Source organism: Rissa tridactyla, chromosome 6 (assembly GCF_028500815.1).
Source record: "Rissa tridactyla isolate bRisTri1 chromosome 6, bRisTri1.patW.cur.20221130, whole genome shotgun sequence".
Taxonomy (NCBI): domain Eukaryota; kingdom Metazoa; phylum Chordata; class Aves; order Charadriiformes; family Laridae; genus Rissa; species Rissa tridactyla.
In genome coordinates, this window is record NC_071471.1 from 34,511,084 (window position 1) to 34,525,361 (window position 14,278).

A 14,278-nucleotide genomic window follows, 5' to 3' on the forward strand; every position below is an offset into this window, starting at 1 on the left:
TAGTGCTTTCAGGTAACCATGAATATATGTAGTTATCAAAATGTTAATGTTGTCCATGTTTTCTGCTTTAGAGAAAATAAATTCTTGTTTCTTAGTTGTTTTATTGTACTATGCTCAGATACATGCCGATCTCTGGCATTGCTAATCATCTTCATGTCCTTCATAATTCCTTTAAAACTCAGTTTCTCACATTTTGGTCCTAATACACACCTTTTTAATATTACTGTTTTCAAAATGTCAAATTAAATGTTTAACAATCTTGTTTACACCCAAATGCTTTTGAGAAAGATCAGATAAAATGAAGCTATCTTAGCCTAGCATCAATCTCAAAATGTTACTAGTTTTACTTTGCACTTCGTGTTTACACCTTAAATATTAACTTAAGCAATTAACAGCCTTTTGATCTTCAAAGGCTTCTGGTGCTGGGGTCAGTAATGGTCCCTGAGTATCAGTGCGACTTCTGCTCTTGGACTACTTTACCAAAAACCAGACAACTTCCACTGATTTCATGGTATCTTCTGCATGAAATACACCTGGACTTTTTACCAAATAGTCAACATGAAAGACAACAGTAAAACTTGGTTTTGTCTCCCCACTGGGTTTATAAATATCCCACAGACTACATAATATTTTAAATAATCAGAACTATTTAGCAATCTAAAATCATGCAAACTAATACAAAGGTCCAATAGTCAACAAATGCTCAGTTTTCCAAATAATGGTCCCCCTTTCAGGGACTTATTCTTCTTTTAGACAAGATTTGTTGAAAGCTGAATGGTGACGTTTCAGGTGGCAAAATGGGAGCTTTCCAGCTCCAAAAGTTGAGCCAATCATTTGAACACATAAAGTCAATTTGTTAAGTACTGAAACCCTCCCAAATTTATCTCATATGTGATTGTGGAAAATTTAGAACACTAAGTGTAATTGAAAATAGAATGATACCATACTCTATTACACTGCATGTAGTCACAAATCACTTAATTTTGTTTGTATTGTAATAATATTGCTTTATTATTCACAACTTACTAAATTGCTTTGTTGCTAACCTCTTATTCATAAGCGGTTTAAATCCAATATCCAAGGATCAAATAGCCCTGCACACAAACCACCTACTAAATTGAAGTGAAATGCATATTGAATATATGAAGGCCTTTCATAGCTCTAAGGTTTATGTTATGTCTGGACAAGACAAATGAGAGTAGAGCAGCCATGGTTTATAATTCCATTGCTCACATATCATGGAAAGCACATTGTGGTGGCTCCATTCTGCATGAACCTACAGCGATATTAAAAACAGATTTTTACTCAGAGGGACACATTTCTGAAACAGTCTCTCAAAAACAACAGTTGGGTAATACTAACCACCACTCAGATAGAGGTTACTTTTCTGCAAGGAAGTGCATGGTGTGACTGCTTAAAGTGAAGGTAGATGGAAATTCATGGTCCTGGAGATTCCTGAGATTCTCATAGTGTTTTCCAAGAAAAAAAATACACAATCAGTAATAATTATTCAAGTACTTACGGATACCCCAAGTATTTCAAGAGCCCTGCCATTGAAATGGAAGTATCCATAGCAAAATGAAAATTTCAGTTCAGCAGGAGGGAAAAAAAAAATACATTGGGAATGATAAATTCTGTGCAAGATGAAGAGTAGTGCAATGGATGAGAAAACAGTAGTATTATGCTGAATTAATTTCATTCAAAAGCAAAATATATAATTTCGTAAAGCCTTAAAAACCTCTCAATCATTCACAAAGAGGCAAAGAATACACACACTCCACATGTAAACTACAGACAGCTCTTAGATTGCAGCATGATTCTGTTACTTCACTGCTGCTTCCCTGTTATTGTACTACTCTTTCAAGTCTCACAAAGTCCTGGCCTCATAAACCAGTGATATGCTTCTAATATATTAAAGCCACCATAATCTGCTTATAAGCCTTTATGATTCATGCTCATTTAAAAACAGTTTTCGTATTTGCTTGTATTGACAAGACACAAATTTCGCCACAGCGCCTTTTACTACAGGCTTCCTCAGCACTTGGTCTCAATGGAGGATGTCTGGATACCACCCTAATAGATAAAATTATTAAAAATGAACATTTGACCCTGAGGAGTCTCTGTTCAAACCATTTAACCTAAAAATCACATATATTGCCTTTCCTGCGCATATGGTACTAAAACTGTAAACGCTTGTAGACAAAACAGACCTCAGAGAATACTCAAAAAGTCTACTCATTTTTTCTTTTATTACAGAAAAAAACGTTAATTTCTCTCAACAGAATATTTTATAACTAATGATTCAGGTTTTCTCCTCTAACTGACATTAAGTAGGACTGTGTTCTGCTACGTTTCTTTCCACATGTAAACACCTACCTACATATATGTGCAGGTATTCCAACTACGAAGAAGTATCTCCTGACATAATTGTGAAAAATTACAGTAATAGATTTTCTTCTCCTGTTTCCTCTTTTGCTTCTATTTTAAGAAATAAAATAGTATTTGATCCATTTTCTTGATATTTCATGGTTTGGTTGAATCAGCTGGTTTTGGCTCACAAAGCTAGAAATTGCCATTAAGTGATAATAGAAATGGATAGAACAAAACTATTTCCAAAAATTCAGGTCAAATTTAGCTTTTAGTTTTAAAAGCTTTCATCAACTTTTTATTTTATTAAGTAATCAAATACTTTTTTTTATATTTGCCAAAAGAAATCTGAGCGTATTTGGTACTAGTATCTATTAAATGTAATTTACAGATACAAAAAGCACTGATTTTCATTTCAGAATTGGCCTATGTATTTCAAACAGACTGGATAATTCTCAAAAGATTTAAAACATTTAGTTTTAAAATAAAAGGTAACTTGGGGGTTGAGCCAAAAGTGAAACTTTTCAAGAATATCTCATTTTGCGGAAGCATCTTCCATATTTAATTGAAGCTGCAAAGTTTTCATCCCAGTTTTTCATACTGCCAGTAAATAAAAACTTCACTCATGTCCATCTTTAGCCTGTCATAGGAAAAATTAAAACCCCCCTATGCATTCCCTGAAAAAAAATCTGATAGAACACTAACTTTTTGCTGTGTATGTGATCTTGCTAATGCATAAGGAGCATCATACAACTACACATATCTTGTAGGCGCAAGCTGAACAGGCGGCTCTACCGTTTTATTTGCTCCCACAGAGAAGGGCAACATGCGACTGGTGTGCCAAGGTAAGATAAGTGAAAGGACAACCTTGTTGGATGCTTTATGCTTTACAAAGGGAAATGCCCTTTGTTGGTACAGCACAGATTTGTCACTCTAAAAAGACGAAAGGACCATTCAGCCATTTGTAGTGTTCTGCTGCCCTGGGCCTTCAGTAGGTACTATTTTCTCGTTCAGCTGTGGATGGTCCGAGACACACGTGTAAGGCGTGTCCTAGTGCAGAGCGTCCACAGCAGTGTGACTTCTCAGAAAACTATATGCTGAGAAGTGAAGTTACACAGGAGAGGCAAAAAAATATTAGAAACCATTTTGCTTGAGAAGAATGTGATGGCAATACATTTTGCAAATAGTCACAGAGGTTGCTATTTGTTACTTGACAGGGAATTAGGTATCAAGAAGGTAGGTATCGCTGTTTCCTGTTCAGCACAAAAATATACAATTGCTCATATTTTGTTTTCTGAAATGGCTGTCTGTTCTGTGATGACATTTGTCTTAATTGCTCTTTAAACAAAAGAAAAAAGTTACAATGGATGAAAGGGAAGAACTGAATAGGTGGAGAATGCCATTTTCACTTGTTATGCTATTATCAAACACGATGAACAAGTGCGTGGCTTTATTAACAGAGAATCAAGAAAACAAAACAAATAACAAATTAATTATTAGGATAATTACCAAAAAAAGTTAATCCATAGCATGCTAGTCCTATATTTCCTTTCATACCTTTGTTTCAAATATTCCACTATAGCATTTTCTCTTATAGTGCACGGCAATAAAATTGATTTGTTGTTCCGCGGGCTAAGGACAGCTTGAGGACTGAGAGCCACCCATCTCCAGAGAGCCATTAAATGAGGAGGCGAAGTGCCAATCAGGAGAATTTCCAATGACAGAACCATTTCCACAGTGGATTCACTGACAAGGAAAGACATGTCCAGCAACCCCTAGCCCTCATCAAGAGCCTCTTAGTATTTAAAATAACAGTAACACCTTTAGACTTACAAATAATCTACAAGAATTTTGAATGCTGCTGTTAGCAACTCAATGCTGATTGCTGAGCTTCAATTCCATTTCCCTCAAAAACCAAGAACCCAATACTCAAGACTGTCTGAAGCTAGTGAATCATCTGCTTCAAAATAGGATCCGTGTATGTTCACCTATCCTTGTAAAATCAGGAATTATAGCCGACTTCCAGGAGGAAATAAGTAAGTCTCGAGTTATTGTTTATTCCTCCAATACTAGTGAAAACAAAAAGTTAATCCAAAAGCTGCAACAGAAAGAAATTACAGATTTTACGAAACAATTTTTCTTTTGTTTTATTTTAATTACAGAAGACTGTTATGCAATTTCAATGAGAGTTCCTACTTCTCTTTTGACAACTGCAGTATGCACCTGCTTGTAATTCTGCTGCCACATCAGCAAAATGTCCAACAACACAACTTCTGTCCTTGGCCTTGTCCTCGTTTATCCACTATCTTTACATATGTTTCTCTAAAATGCTCCCAAATTGCCTAAGTTAAGGAATGTACAGTAGAGGAATACAGATTTGCAATTCTATTTGAATTGTTAAGCACAATGAAACCTCACCGTGTCAGTCTGCGGAGAGTGTAACACAAGCTGGAGAGAACTAACCATGGAGATGGCCTAAGTGACACTGCTGATAACAATGCACTGCAGCAAAGAACAGGTACCAGATACAGAGCAAGGAAAACGGAGAAAGAAGTCTTGTGCACATCAACAGAAACAGACAAGTACTCAAAAAAGAATGGGGGGAAAAAAAAATCCAGCTGGTTACACTGGGAGACAAAAATGGTAGCGTGAAGAGAAGAGAGAAAACCAGGGATGATTTTGTAAACCTTGCATCTGTCTTTACAAGAGGACTTGTAATAAACAAACTTTTTGTTTATTTATTTACCAAAGGAAAAGGATACAAATACTTCCCAAGACAATAATCTTTTCAGTTCACTGAAATGTGTCATGTCAGGTGAATATGGGAGAAGCGTTACCAAACTGTTGTTTTAACGCACCACATCATTTGCTTCTGCTATTACACTCAGAAGCATGCAACTAAGGACAGGGTGAAATTTCACACTTGGCGGAATCTACCATGATATCACCATTGAACCGGAACAGTCAGACAACCCAGAGCTGGAGACACTTAGAGATACAGTCACTTATCCTTTTTGCCATTGCTAAAATCCATAGCAAACCAGCACAATGAACTTGGCTTTGAAATGCCAGCTTAGTACACCAAATACCGCAGATTTCTGGCTGCACCAGAGTACCCATTTGCCCCCTGTGGTCTGCTAATGTTTTTTTCCCTTTCCCAGCTCTCCTTCTCCTTCAGTTCATTCCTTTGTGAAGGAGGAAGCCATGTCATTTCCAGCCATTCCTTACCCCAGACTTGAAAGTATCTGGCAAGTTTGCTGAAAGGGGCCACCTACCCCAATCCTTTAGGATACCGGCACGGGGGCAGACAGGAGAGGGGTTCCTCTCCAGCAACTCAAGTTTTACGGGGACTGGTAACAAGAAACCACTCTAAGGAACACACACACAGATGGGTAATTTATACGCCAGGGATGCGTGGAACACCTAGTGCGAAGGATTCAGAGGTGCTTTTTGCACTTGGTAAGTCTGACAGCTGGACGCCCTGCTGGTTAGGAAATGACAAATTTTGTGGCATGGGGAGATGGCAACAGAGCAGAGGTACATTCAGTTACCTGAGGGCATTTTACCATGAAGAGATGCACTTTCATATTTATCTTTTATTCCCGCTACTTGAATAGAAAGGAGAATTAATAAACACTGTACGACTTCTGATTTCTTGTTCTGGGCTGACGTGATCATCCATTATTTCTCAGGAAAAAAGGGAGCCAACTAGAGCTCACACCAGGAACAGGACTTCCTTGCTATTCCCAAACACCCACAGAAAGCACTTGCACATGGAATAAGGCAACAGTACTTGAAATACTGAAGACTACAACCACAAAATTCATAGCTACAATCTAGTTCCACAACAGAGTAAAGAGCTGGAACAGTTGTTAAATCTTTCAGTATGGGCATTATACAGCATTGCTGCTGTCGAGAAGCTGCTGCTCTTTTCTTACTTCATGGTAATTATTTTGAAGAAGCAAAGGCAAGGTTCACTTGTAACTGAAATGCCAGACCACAAACCGAATAGCAGACCCTCCAGAGAAGCGGCATTTGCTACCCCCGTGGTACACATAGCAACAAGCAAACTGACTCCTAGACAATACTATCTAAGGATCAGCAAGCCTCAGCTTCAGAAATCATGTCACTTATCTGGACTTTCTTGTATGAGTGTTAGAACACAATCTGCCCTTAGTCTCTTCAGTAATAATCGTTCAGAACACTTCTGAATCACAGCGTGATGCAGGCTCGAAGGGACCTCAGGGAACCTACAGCGTGACGCAGGCTGGAAGGGACCTCAGAGAATCTCTGATCCAATCTCCCCCCATCCAGAAGCAGGACTAACTTCAGAATTAAACCAGGCTGCTCAGGGTGAGCAGACGAGTTTTATACCCCAAGCTGGCAAACGCACAACCCCTCTGAGCAACCTGATTTCAGTGTTTCACTAACTTCACTGGGAGATTTTTGTCCAACACCTAACCAGAACTGCCCTCGATGCAATTTGCAATTTCCCCAGCTCTCTTGGACTCTTACTCCTTAATTTCAACCAGTAAGGAAAAACAATAGGTTTTCCATCTATATTGCTGGCTACCATCAATCTCTAAGATAATTTCAAACTTGAGCACCCCTATAGTAGTCTTAAATACAAAGAATCCACTATAGTCAGACCGAATACATTATTAGTTATGACTCCAGGCATTTGAAGTTACTGTGAGTTCAAATTCTGTATGTCTAAGTATGCATTTGTATTATATGCTTAACAATACCTACTAAAAGAAAGAACTAATGGAAAAAGAAAAACCCAAATCTGAAAATAAAAAGAAACTAGTGCTCCTAGGAGAAAAATAGAAAGGCTCATAAACTCTTGTCATTTACAAATAAAAATACAATAAAGCAGGGCAATTAAAAGTTATAAAACCGTATTTGCAGAAAAGCTTAGTAATCTTTTTTCGAACAGTTCATAAGCAAAAAAGCTTGCCAAGGAACCTGTAGAGCCAACAGATCATCAACCCATAGAAAAGTTCACAGAATAATGCTTTTGCATGTACATTTGAGACACTGAAATTTGGAAAAGCAAGAATCCTTCTTGACAGACAACTTCTGAAAGGATCTATCATAACTGTTGTCAGAATGGGCTATACGATAAATCAAAAAATACTAGTAACAATAACAAATCATTACAACCAGACAATAGACAGTATTCCTAAAAGACCTCACCAGTGAAACAGTTAATTACCATTTCTAATCCCGGACTTAAAAATGCTCCTGTGTCAAAGAAGTGAAAGGTAGAAAACATGGTATTAATTCACTTTTAAAGGCTTTGTCGAGACCAAGAGAGCTACAGATCACTATGCTCTCTGCACCCGGTAAATTTATAGGAATAATAGTGCACAACAGAATCAGTGTACAAAGGGACAGAAATTCAGGGAAAGACAGCAGATGGTGATCAAAAGAACGAAGCAGCACACAGAGAAGTGACAGCAGCATGGACCAGCGCTACTCAAGGTGGGAAAGGGACAACTGAGAGGAAGTACAAAAGATGTCTATAAACAAGGACGCCACCACAAACAGACTAGGGCACAACAGTTCCCTGCCTCCTCCAATTGACACTGACTATTATACAATAGTAACCTTTTCTTTTGTTTGGCAGACGTATTCAGAAAACAAATGATTTTGTGCTATTCCAGGATTTTCTTTTATAAAAAAACATAATTCCAAGTGGCATCAAATGAAATTACACGGTGGTAGGTTCAAAAGAGACAAAAATTTATAGTTCCTCATTTACCATGCCATTAAGCTGGAGAATTTTTTGAGGTAGGATACCATGGATACTAGAAGTTTATGCAGGCTCAAAAAGCAAGAAGGAAAACGTATGGGAAAAATGTCTCCTAATAACCAGGCACTGCCTCTGGCTCAAAACGTCCCTGAGTCAAAAACCGCTGAAAGCCTGAGGAATATTCTGGAGAAGGATAGCGCTATGTGCAATTGATACTGCTCCTCTTCTCAAGGCAACTCGTACTGTTTGCTGGTGCAGAGGGATTCTGGACTTACCTGGATGCTTGATCTGACCTCATAGTTTCTGTGTTCCAGGTTGTTCAAGGATTTTATTTCCTGATAAATGCAATTATAACCAAGACGATGCCACAGAAGTTTAGGATCAGCTGGTTTGGTTTTGTTTTTTTTTTTTTTTTAAAAAAAAGGCTTCACTATACATTATAGAGGTATTAAGTCAGTTGATGTAAAAATTTTAGATGTATAATAAGTTGATATAAAATGTCAAAGCTAGTAGAACTCCATGGGCTTTAAGTCTGGCAGAAATCAATGCAGTTTTTTTGGTTTTGTTTGAATCAAAGGTTAAATTAGAGAATTCTGAGAGCTTTCTGACCTTTAGATTTATCAATGAGCAGTAAAATAAACCATATGAAAAGTTCTTTAAATAATATTAAAAAGACTAATATCCACATGTATAAATAACATCTACCTAATTATAACCCTAATTGCTAGTTCAAAATTCAGCCTGGATATTACACAACAAGATGCTGTCCTGGGCATTAAGACTTTTTTCCTAATAATTGTTCTGGAAACATCTAGAACAAAAATGTTCTGGAAGTAAATCAGGATTTCCCTTATGGAAATCCAAGGAATTAGTTGAAAAAAACAGAGAGAGAGAGGTTGTAAGTTAGACTTCTAATTTACTCTTGAGCTGGTTCTTTGAATGTGTCTTTTGTGAATTTTAATACATATTTTTCATTCATCTTTTGAAAAAGGCATCCAGACACAGTGAGGGGGCAGGAGGGTGCAAGACACTGAGCATAATTGTGACCAAGTCCAACACAATAAAAAGACCTTTTCACACAAACAAAAGATCACAAGAAAAAGTGTTATCGAAGCAAACACAGACAGAAGAGTTGTAGGAGTAAAAGACTAAGTGTATGCCCCCTCCTTGTAGCTTTGAATCAGCAGAGTTAACCATTCATAAGAATAATAAAAACCTGGCCAAGAGCCCAGGACTTTACTGCTGCTACAGGTGACAACAGTTACCTACAGCTACAGGAAAATACAGCAGGAATTATAGATAAGGAGATGTCAGAGACGGACCAGTTATAACCCCAAAGAGAAAACAGGCACTAGGAATCAGCCAAGAAATATCTGCCGCACTACCAGAGAAGAAAATCATGCTTGTACAGAAGGACCCTAGCAGAGTAAGTCGACATGAAGAATGGTTCTCCCCAGCTTTTTCTCAGATGGTTGAAAGAGAGGATTAAAAACCAGGAAATGGCTGGCTGACAGCACAGCAGCTGTAAGAGTATACTGCTCTCAATCCAATCTCTGTGTTATTTTTTCAGGATTTAATTTAGTTTATACATACATGGAATACCAAAACATCCATGCCAAAACAACCCATCACCCTTATTTCAAAATAGTGATATCATCATTCCCGGATGCTAACAGAAAAAAGAATTCTAGATAGATATGCATTCTAGATCAATGTTATATAAAAGAAGCATGGAATTAGCTACATAACAGATTCGTATTTCAGTTCACCATTCTGCTCCTACAAATGGAAATGCTACTATGAAAATCAGCCCCAGTTTTGGCATAAGCACACTTCTTATAATGTAGTGCAAGTGACATGCTTTCCAAATGGGTACAGTATGTATAACTTCCATCATTGTAAGGAAAAAACATACCTGCAAAAGCTTCTCAAGCACCAGGAACCAAGACTGGCACCAGGAAGGCTTTAAGCTCTTATAGCCAGGCCAGTACTGGATAGACCAGCACTGCACGGTTATTTGCATAATGGTCTGTCACTCTGCATCTGCCCATCAGATGTGCTTTGGGGCTTGGAAACTGCCCATCCTTTAGATGAAGACCCCAGTCATGATTCACCTCCCACCCCTGCCTTTTTTTTTTTAAACTTTTGCTTTAATTACAGTTCAACCACTGCTATAAATGAATTCATTAGGAGTGTGACACAAGGAATTCCCGCAACATGAAGTCCCCTAAAAATAGGGCTATGCTCCAAGGATGAATACATCAGAACAAGACTGATTCTCCTTAAGACACATGTTTGTTGGAGCCTCCTGTTCCGAATCAGTGTGACTTTGATAATTTCCATAGGAGCCAAATGGATGAGGATTAGGCTCCATTTGGAAGCAGTCCTGTTTGCTGATCCCTCCTGGTAATGGAAAGGCACTCTAACTGTATGGGTCCAGCCATGGCCAGGAGATGACAACTGACAGCTGAGAAATAGCATGGTGTGACTCATCCATCGCTCACACACTCTGCAAGCTCGCGCTTTGGCATGGCGAAGCTTGGTCACCTCAAGCCTTAGGGACCAGAGTGTTTCTAGATCAAATTTAGGGAATGATGCAGTCTGGGCCTAAGTGTTTAAAATGAAGAAGCAAGGAGAGACACAGACTCAGCCCCAAATCTAATGTACAATGTAGAAAATGGCAAAGCTGTCGTTCCATATATTGACAAAAGACATTCTAGATAGAGTTTGCTTTTTACATTTGGGGGAGAGGGCACTGAATTAACTTCCAAATCAGTTACCTATAAATGACAAAATATTTTAAAGTATTGGCATATATAAAAATCTCATCTTCAGTACTATAGGTCATCACACTGCTTTGATTTCTCCTGTTGCCTGCATTGCCTGTAACGGACTAAGCAGGAAAACACATTATGAGGAACAACCTAGTTTCTCTATGTAATCAAGACTTCCTAACACAAGGCAAACAAATCTAGCAGTGCATTTAACACTCTTTTGAACAAAAATGCTTTGAGAGAACACTTACTCTTCTTTATCAGTTTTTACAGTGATTAAGGATTGATTCATGTGACTTCTCTTTGCACATCATTGTCAGTCATGAATAAACAGTGAGCTCTCAAGCTTGACCTCTTGAGAAAGCTGCTTAGGATTTTAGTAACTACATAACAGCTCTTTGTGATGACAGAAGTCTTGATGTGGGTCTCCAACCCATCTTTATGCCATGTGAATGGCAGAGATGTCTAAATGCTACTTATTTATTATTACGTTATGAAATTATCACAGAGTATTATGGAGGTTCAGCTCTCAGGATTAATATTCATGCATAATTTGTAAAGTGGTTTGTACTATGAAGTTTTTATTGGCTTTCTAGAAGCAAGAACTTGATTAAGAAGAGAGTACCTTAGTAAATACTGGCTTACCCATTCTAATTGAAATTTAGGTACCATACACTTTACCACATTAATTGAAAGGAAGGTGGTTATAGCCTGTTACATCAACTCCAGAGAACAGCGAACAGTCAGAGGTTACAACAGGATATATTTGACTGATGGTCTTAAATTTCTACCATTTAAATAATAAAGCAACAAATGGCATAAAAAAATATTTATAGTGCTTGTGCAATTTCTGTCTCTGAGCAGCTGTGCCCATTTTTTAGGTTCGCAATGAAAATGTAGTATTGGAAAATCTGTAAAAAATATGAAGCCAGGTGATAAATCAATCACCCCCATGCAGTTATTAAAAAAAAAAAAGGTGCTTTTCTAGCTGGGGGCTTACTGGTTTCGCTGATTAAAATCCTAAAAGTTCTCAACAGATCAACTTTTTCAAACTAGCTTTCTTTTAAGTTTCTTTTAAATTAGTGGTATTACACAAATAGTGTCCTAAAAGGTCATACTGATGAAAACTTTCATGCGCTGCTAGCACAACAGTCTAGGTTGTGAGTGGACTTCAGCAGACTTTGCTGTAGTCTTGTAACTCTTGTAAAAATGGAGAAACGAGCATGGTGCTCAATTCCAATTGAGCAAGTAATTCCCTTTTTTGTACTCACCACTTTCTCAGGATAACATCTTGTAAGGACTCCAACTTTGTGTAGCTACCAACGATAACGTTACTGAGCAACAGTAAAGTGGAGGTTTCTATTCTAAAGGTCCACAGACATAACCCAGTTCTTTGACACTACTCCACTTTATTTTGTCAAAAGCCCTAACTGATGTTTCCAACAAACAGCATAAAAGCATAATGTTTATCAAGACAATTAGTTCACTGGAGGAAGTTATGCCTCACTATTCTTCCCTGCCACCATCTTATCATGAAGGCACCAGGAAACGGAATTAATGAATCTTTGAATACCCTTCTCCCAGAGATCATATTAACAGTGTGGTCACTGTTGCAAAAAATAACCTTCCAAGAGCCCTGTCAAAGCTATTGACAGTTCTACAAAGTTTTACAAGCATCATGCTGCTGTGTGTTGAGAAAAGAGAGAAAGTATTCATCTTGTTAGAGATCATTAATGCAGAAGATCACACTAGCAGCTCATTCAATACTTACACATTCAGTGCCCCAAGGTAGATTTCATCAGGACACCTTACAACATGCTGCTACACAAACTCTCCAGGAAAAAGTTTTTCTCTTCACACTCAAAAAGCAGCCTAAACCTTGGTTTAATAGACCTGGGGGGAGTACTCCAGTCTCTCTGTTGGTGGATAAAAAACATGTAGGGAAAAAAGGAGAAAGGGAAGCCAGGAAATATTTAGGTTGAAGAACCAGTAAATACTATTTGCACTGTATCTGAAAGGTGTTGGAAATCATTCACAGCCAGCACTAACTCATGTAGAGACAATATATCCAAATTGGGTACTTCTCAGTTGTATCATAGCCCAGCCTACAGTTTAAGCAAGTTTTCTCAAGATCAGAGTTCTTTACTGATCAAGGTTTTGGACAATTAAGAGTATACGCCCACACTATTGCTCTTAACTTTAAGAACTACTGAAATACACATTTCTCACACCTCGCTTTTCTAGATCCCACTGAGTCTTAGAGAATATAAACAGAACTAGACAGATCAATATTCAAGTCAGATGTTGCTAATAATGTTATAGTTAAATTCCTATGAGATGAATATGAAGTTTAGAATATGCAACCTGAGTTGCCATGATGTTTTAAAGGTATTAACCTACCAGATTCATAAAATTTTTGGAAGAGCAATGAAGCAAAACTGTATATAAAGCTGAAAAAAAAAATCATGTTAATTTGTGTTTCAGAAAATATATGCTGCAGTCAGCATATCCACTGATCTCCTGTTATTCACACCCAATTGGCAGTATATCTTCATAATGTGTGACCCAGCAATCTCATCTACAGCACCGCCAAATAATACTTACACGTCCACAGAGCCGGTATATAAATTCAGCCCCTTGTACCACACATAGAAGCAATACAGTCTGTGAGAATTTGAGAGTTTAAAACCAGTGTGCTTACACATGGGTTTCCCTGAGAAACAGAATCCTTCATATAAAACACGATGGTAAGAAATGATAGGGCTGTGACATGACTCTCAAAAGCCAAAAAAAATCTGATATGGTTCATGTAACAGCTGATCCTCAGTAAATCATCAAAGCTTCAAGGGAACTCTCTGCATTTATGTTAGCTGAAAATGTCATCCCTTGAGCCTTAAACCCAGTGTGCAAAATAAGAGAACAGAGATTTAGCTTGAGAATAAAGTCGGTTCTAACACTGAATTTCCTATCTTCTCGACGGGCCAAAATCTTAATATTATCACAACTGCTATTCTTTATATAATTCGCCAGAATCCTTATGACATGTAAGCAAGCATACGGAGACAGCTCATCTCTGAAGTGGGAGATTCAAACTCAGAGTGCTTATACAAGTGAGAGAAATACTTTTTATCATACACTCCAGATTGCCTTTTGCAGCATGAGGCAGTCTGCTGCTGCTGCTCCTGTATCCTTAGTCTCGCATGCTTCTTTCACCCAGAGGACCATTGCCCTGCTATTCAGGCACTTGTGACTGATCTAATTTTGATGTCTACTGCTTACTACTTGTGTATAAAAGTTCAAGAGAGCCTCACCAAGCCAAGGACCAGCTTTAAGAGGCTTTCCTGCAAAAATGCACACCTTTTCTCCACATGCATTCATT

General features: G+C 37.9%; 1 protein-coding gene across 6 annotated transcripts in view; it reads right to left on the bottom strand.

Annotated features, from left to right (window-relative positions):
• Positions 1-14,278, bottom strand: part of PCDH15 (protocadherin related 15) — an 827,643-nt gene that overhangs the window by 583,274 nt on the left and 230,091 nt on the right. The window contains exon 1 of one of the 6 annotated variants that reach the window (XM_054204841.1): positions 13,504-14,067. The exons of the other annotated variants lie outside the window; for them this stretch is intronic. The gene's annotated coding sequence lies outside the window, so the exon portion shown is untranslated. Of the gene's footprint in view, positions 1-13,503; positions 14,068-14,278 lie in introns of those variants that run through there. 6 annotated transcript variants of the gene reach the window in all.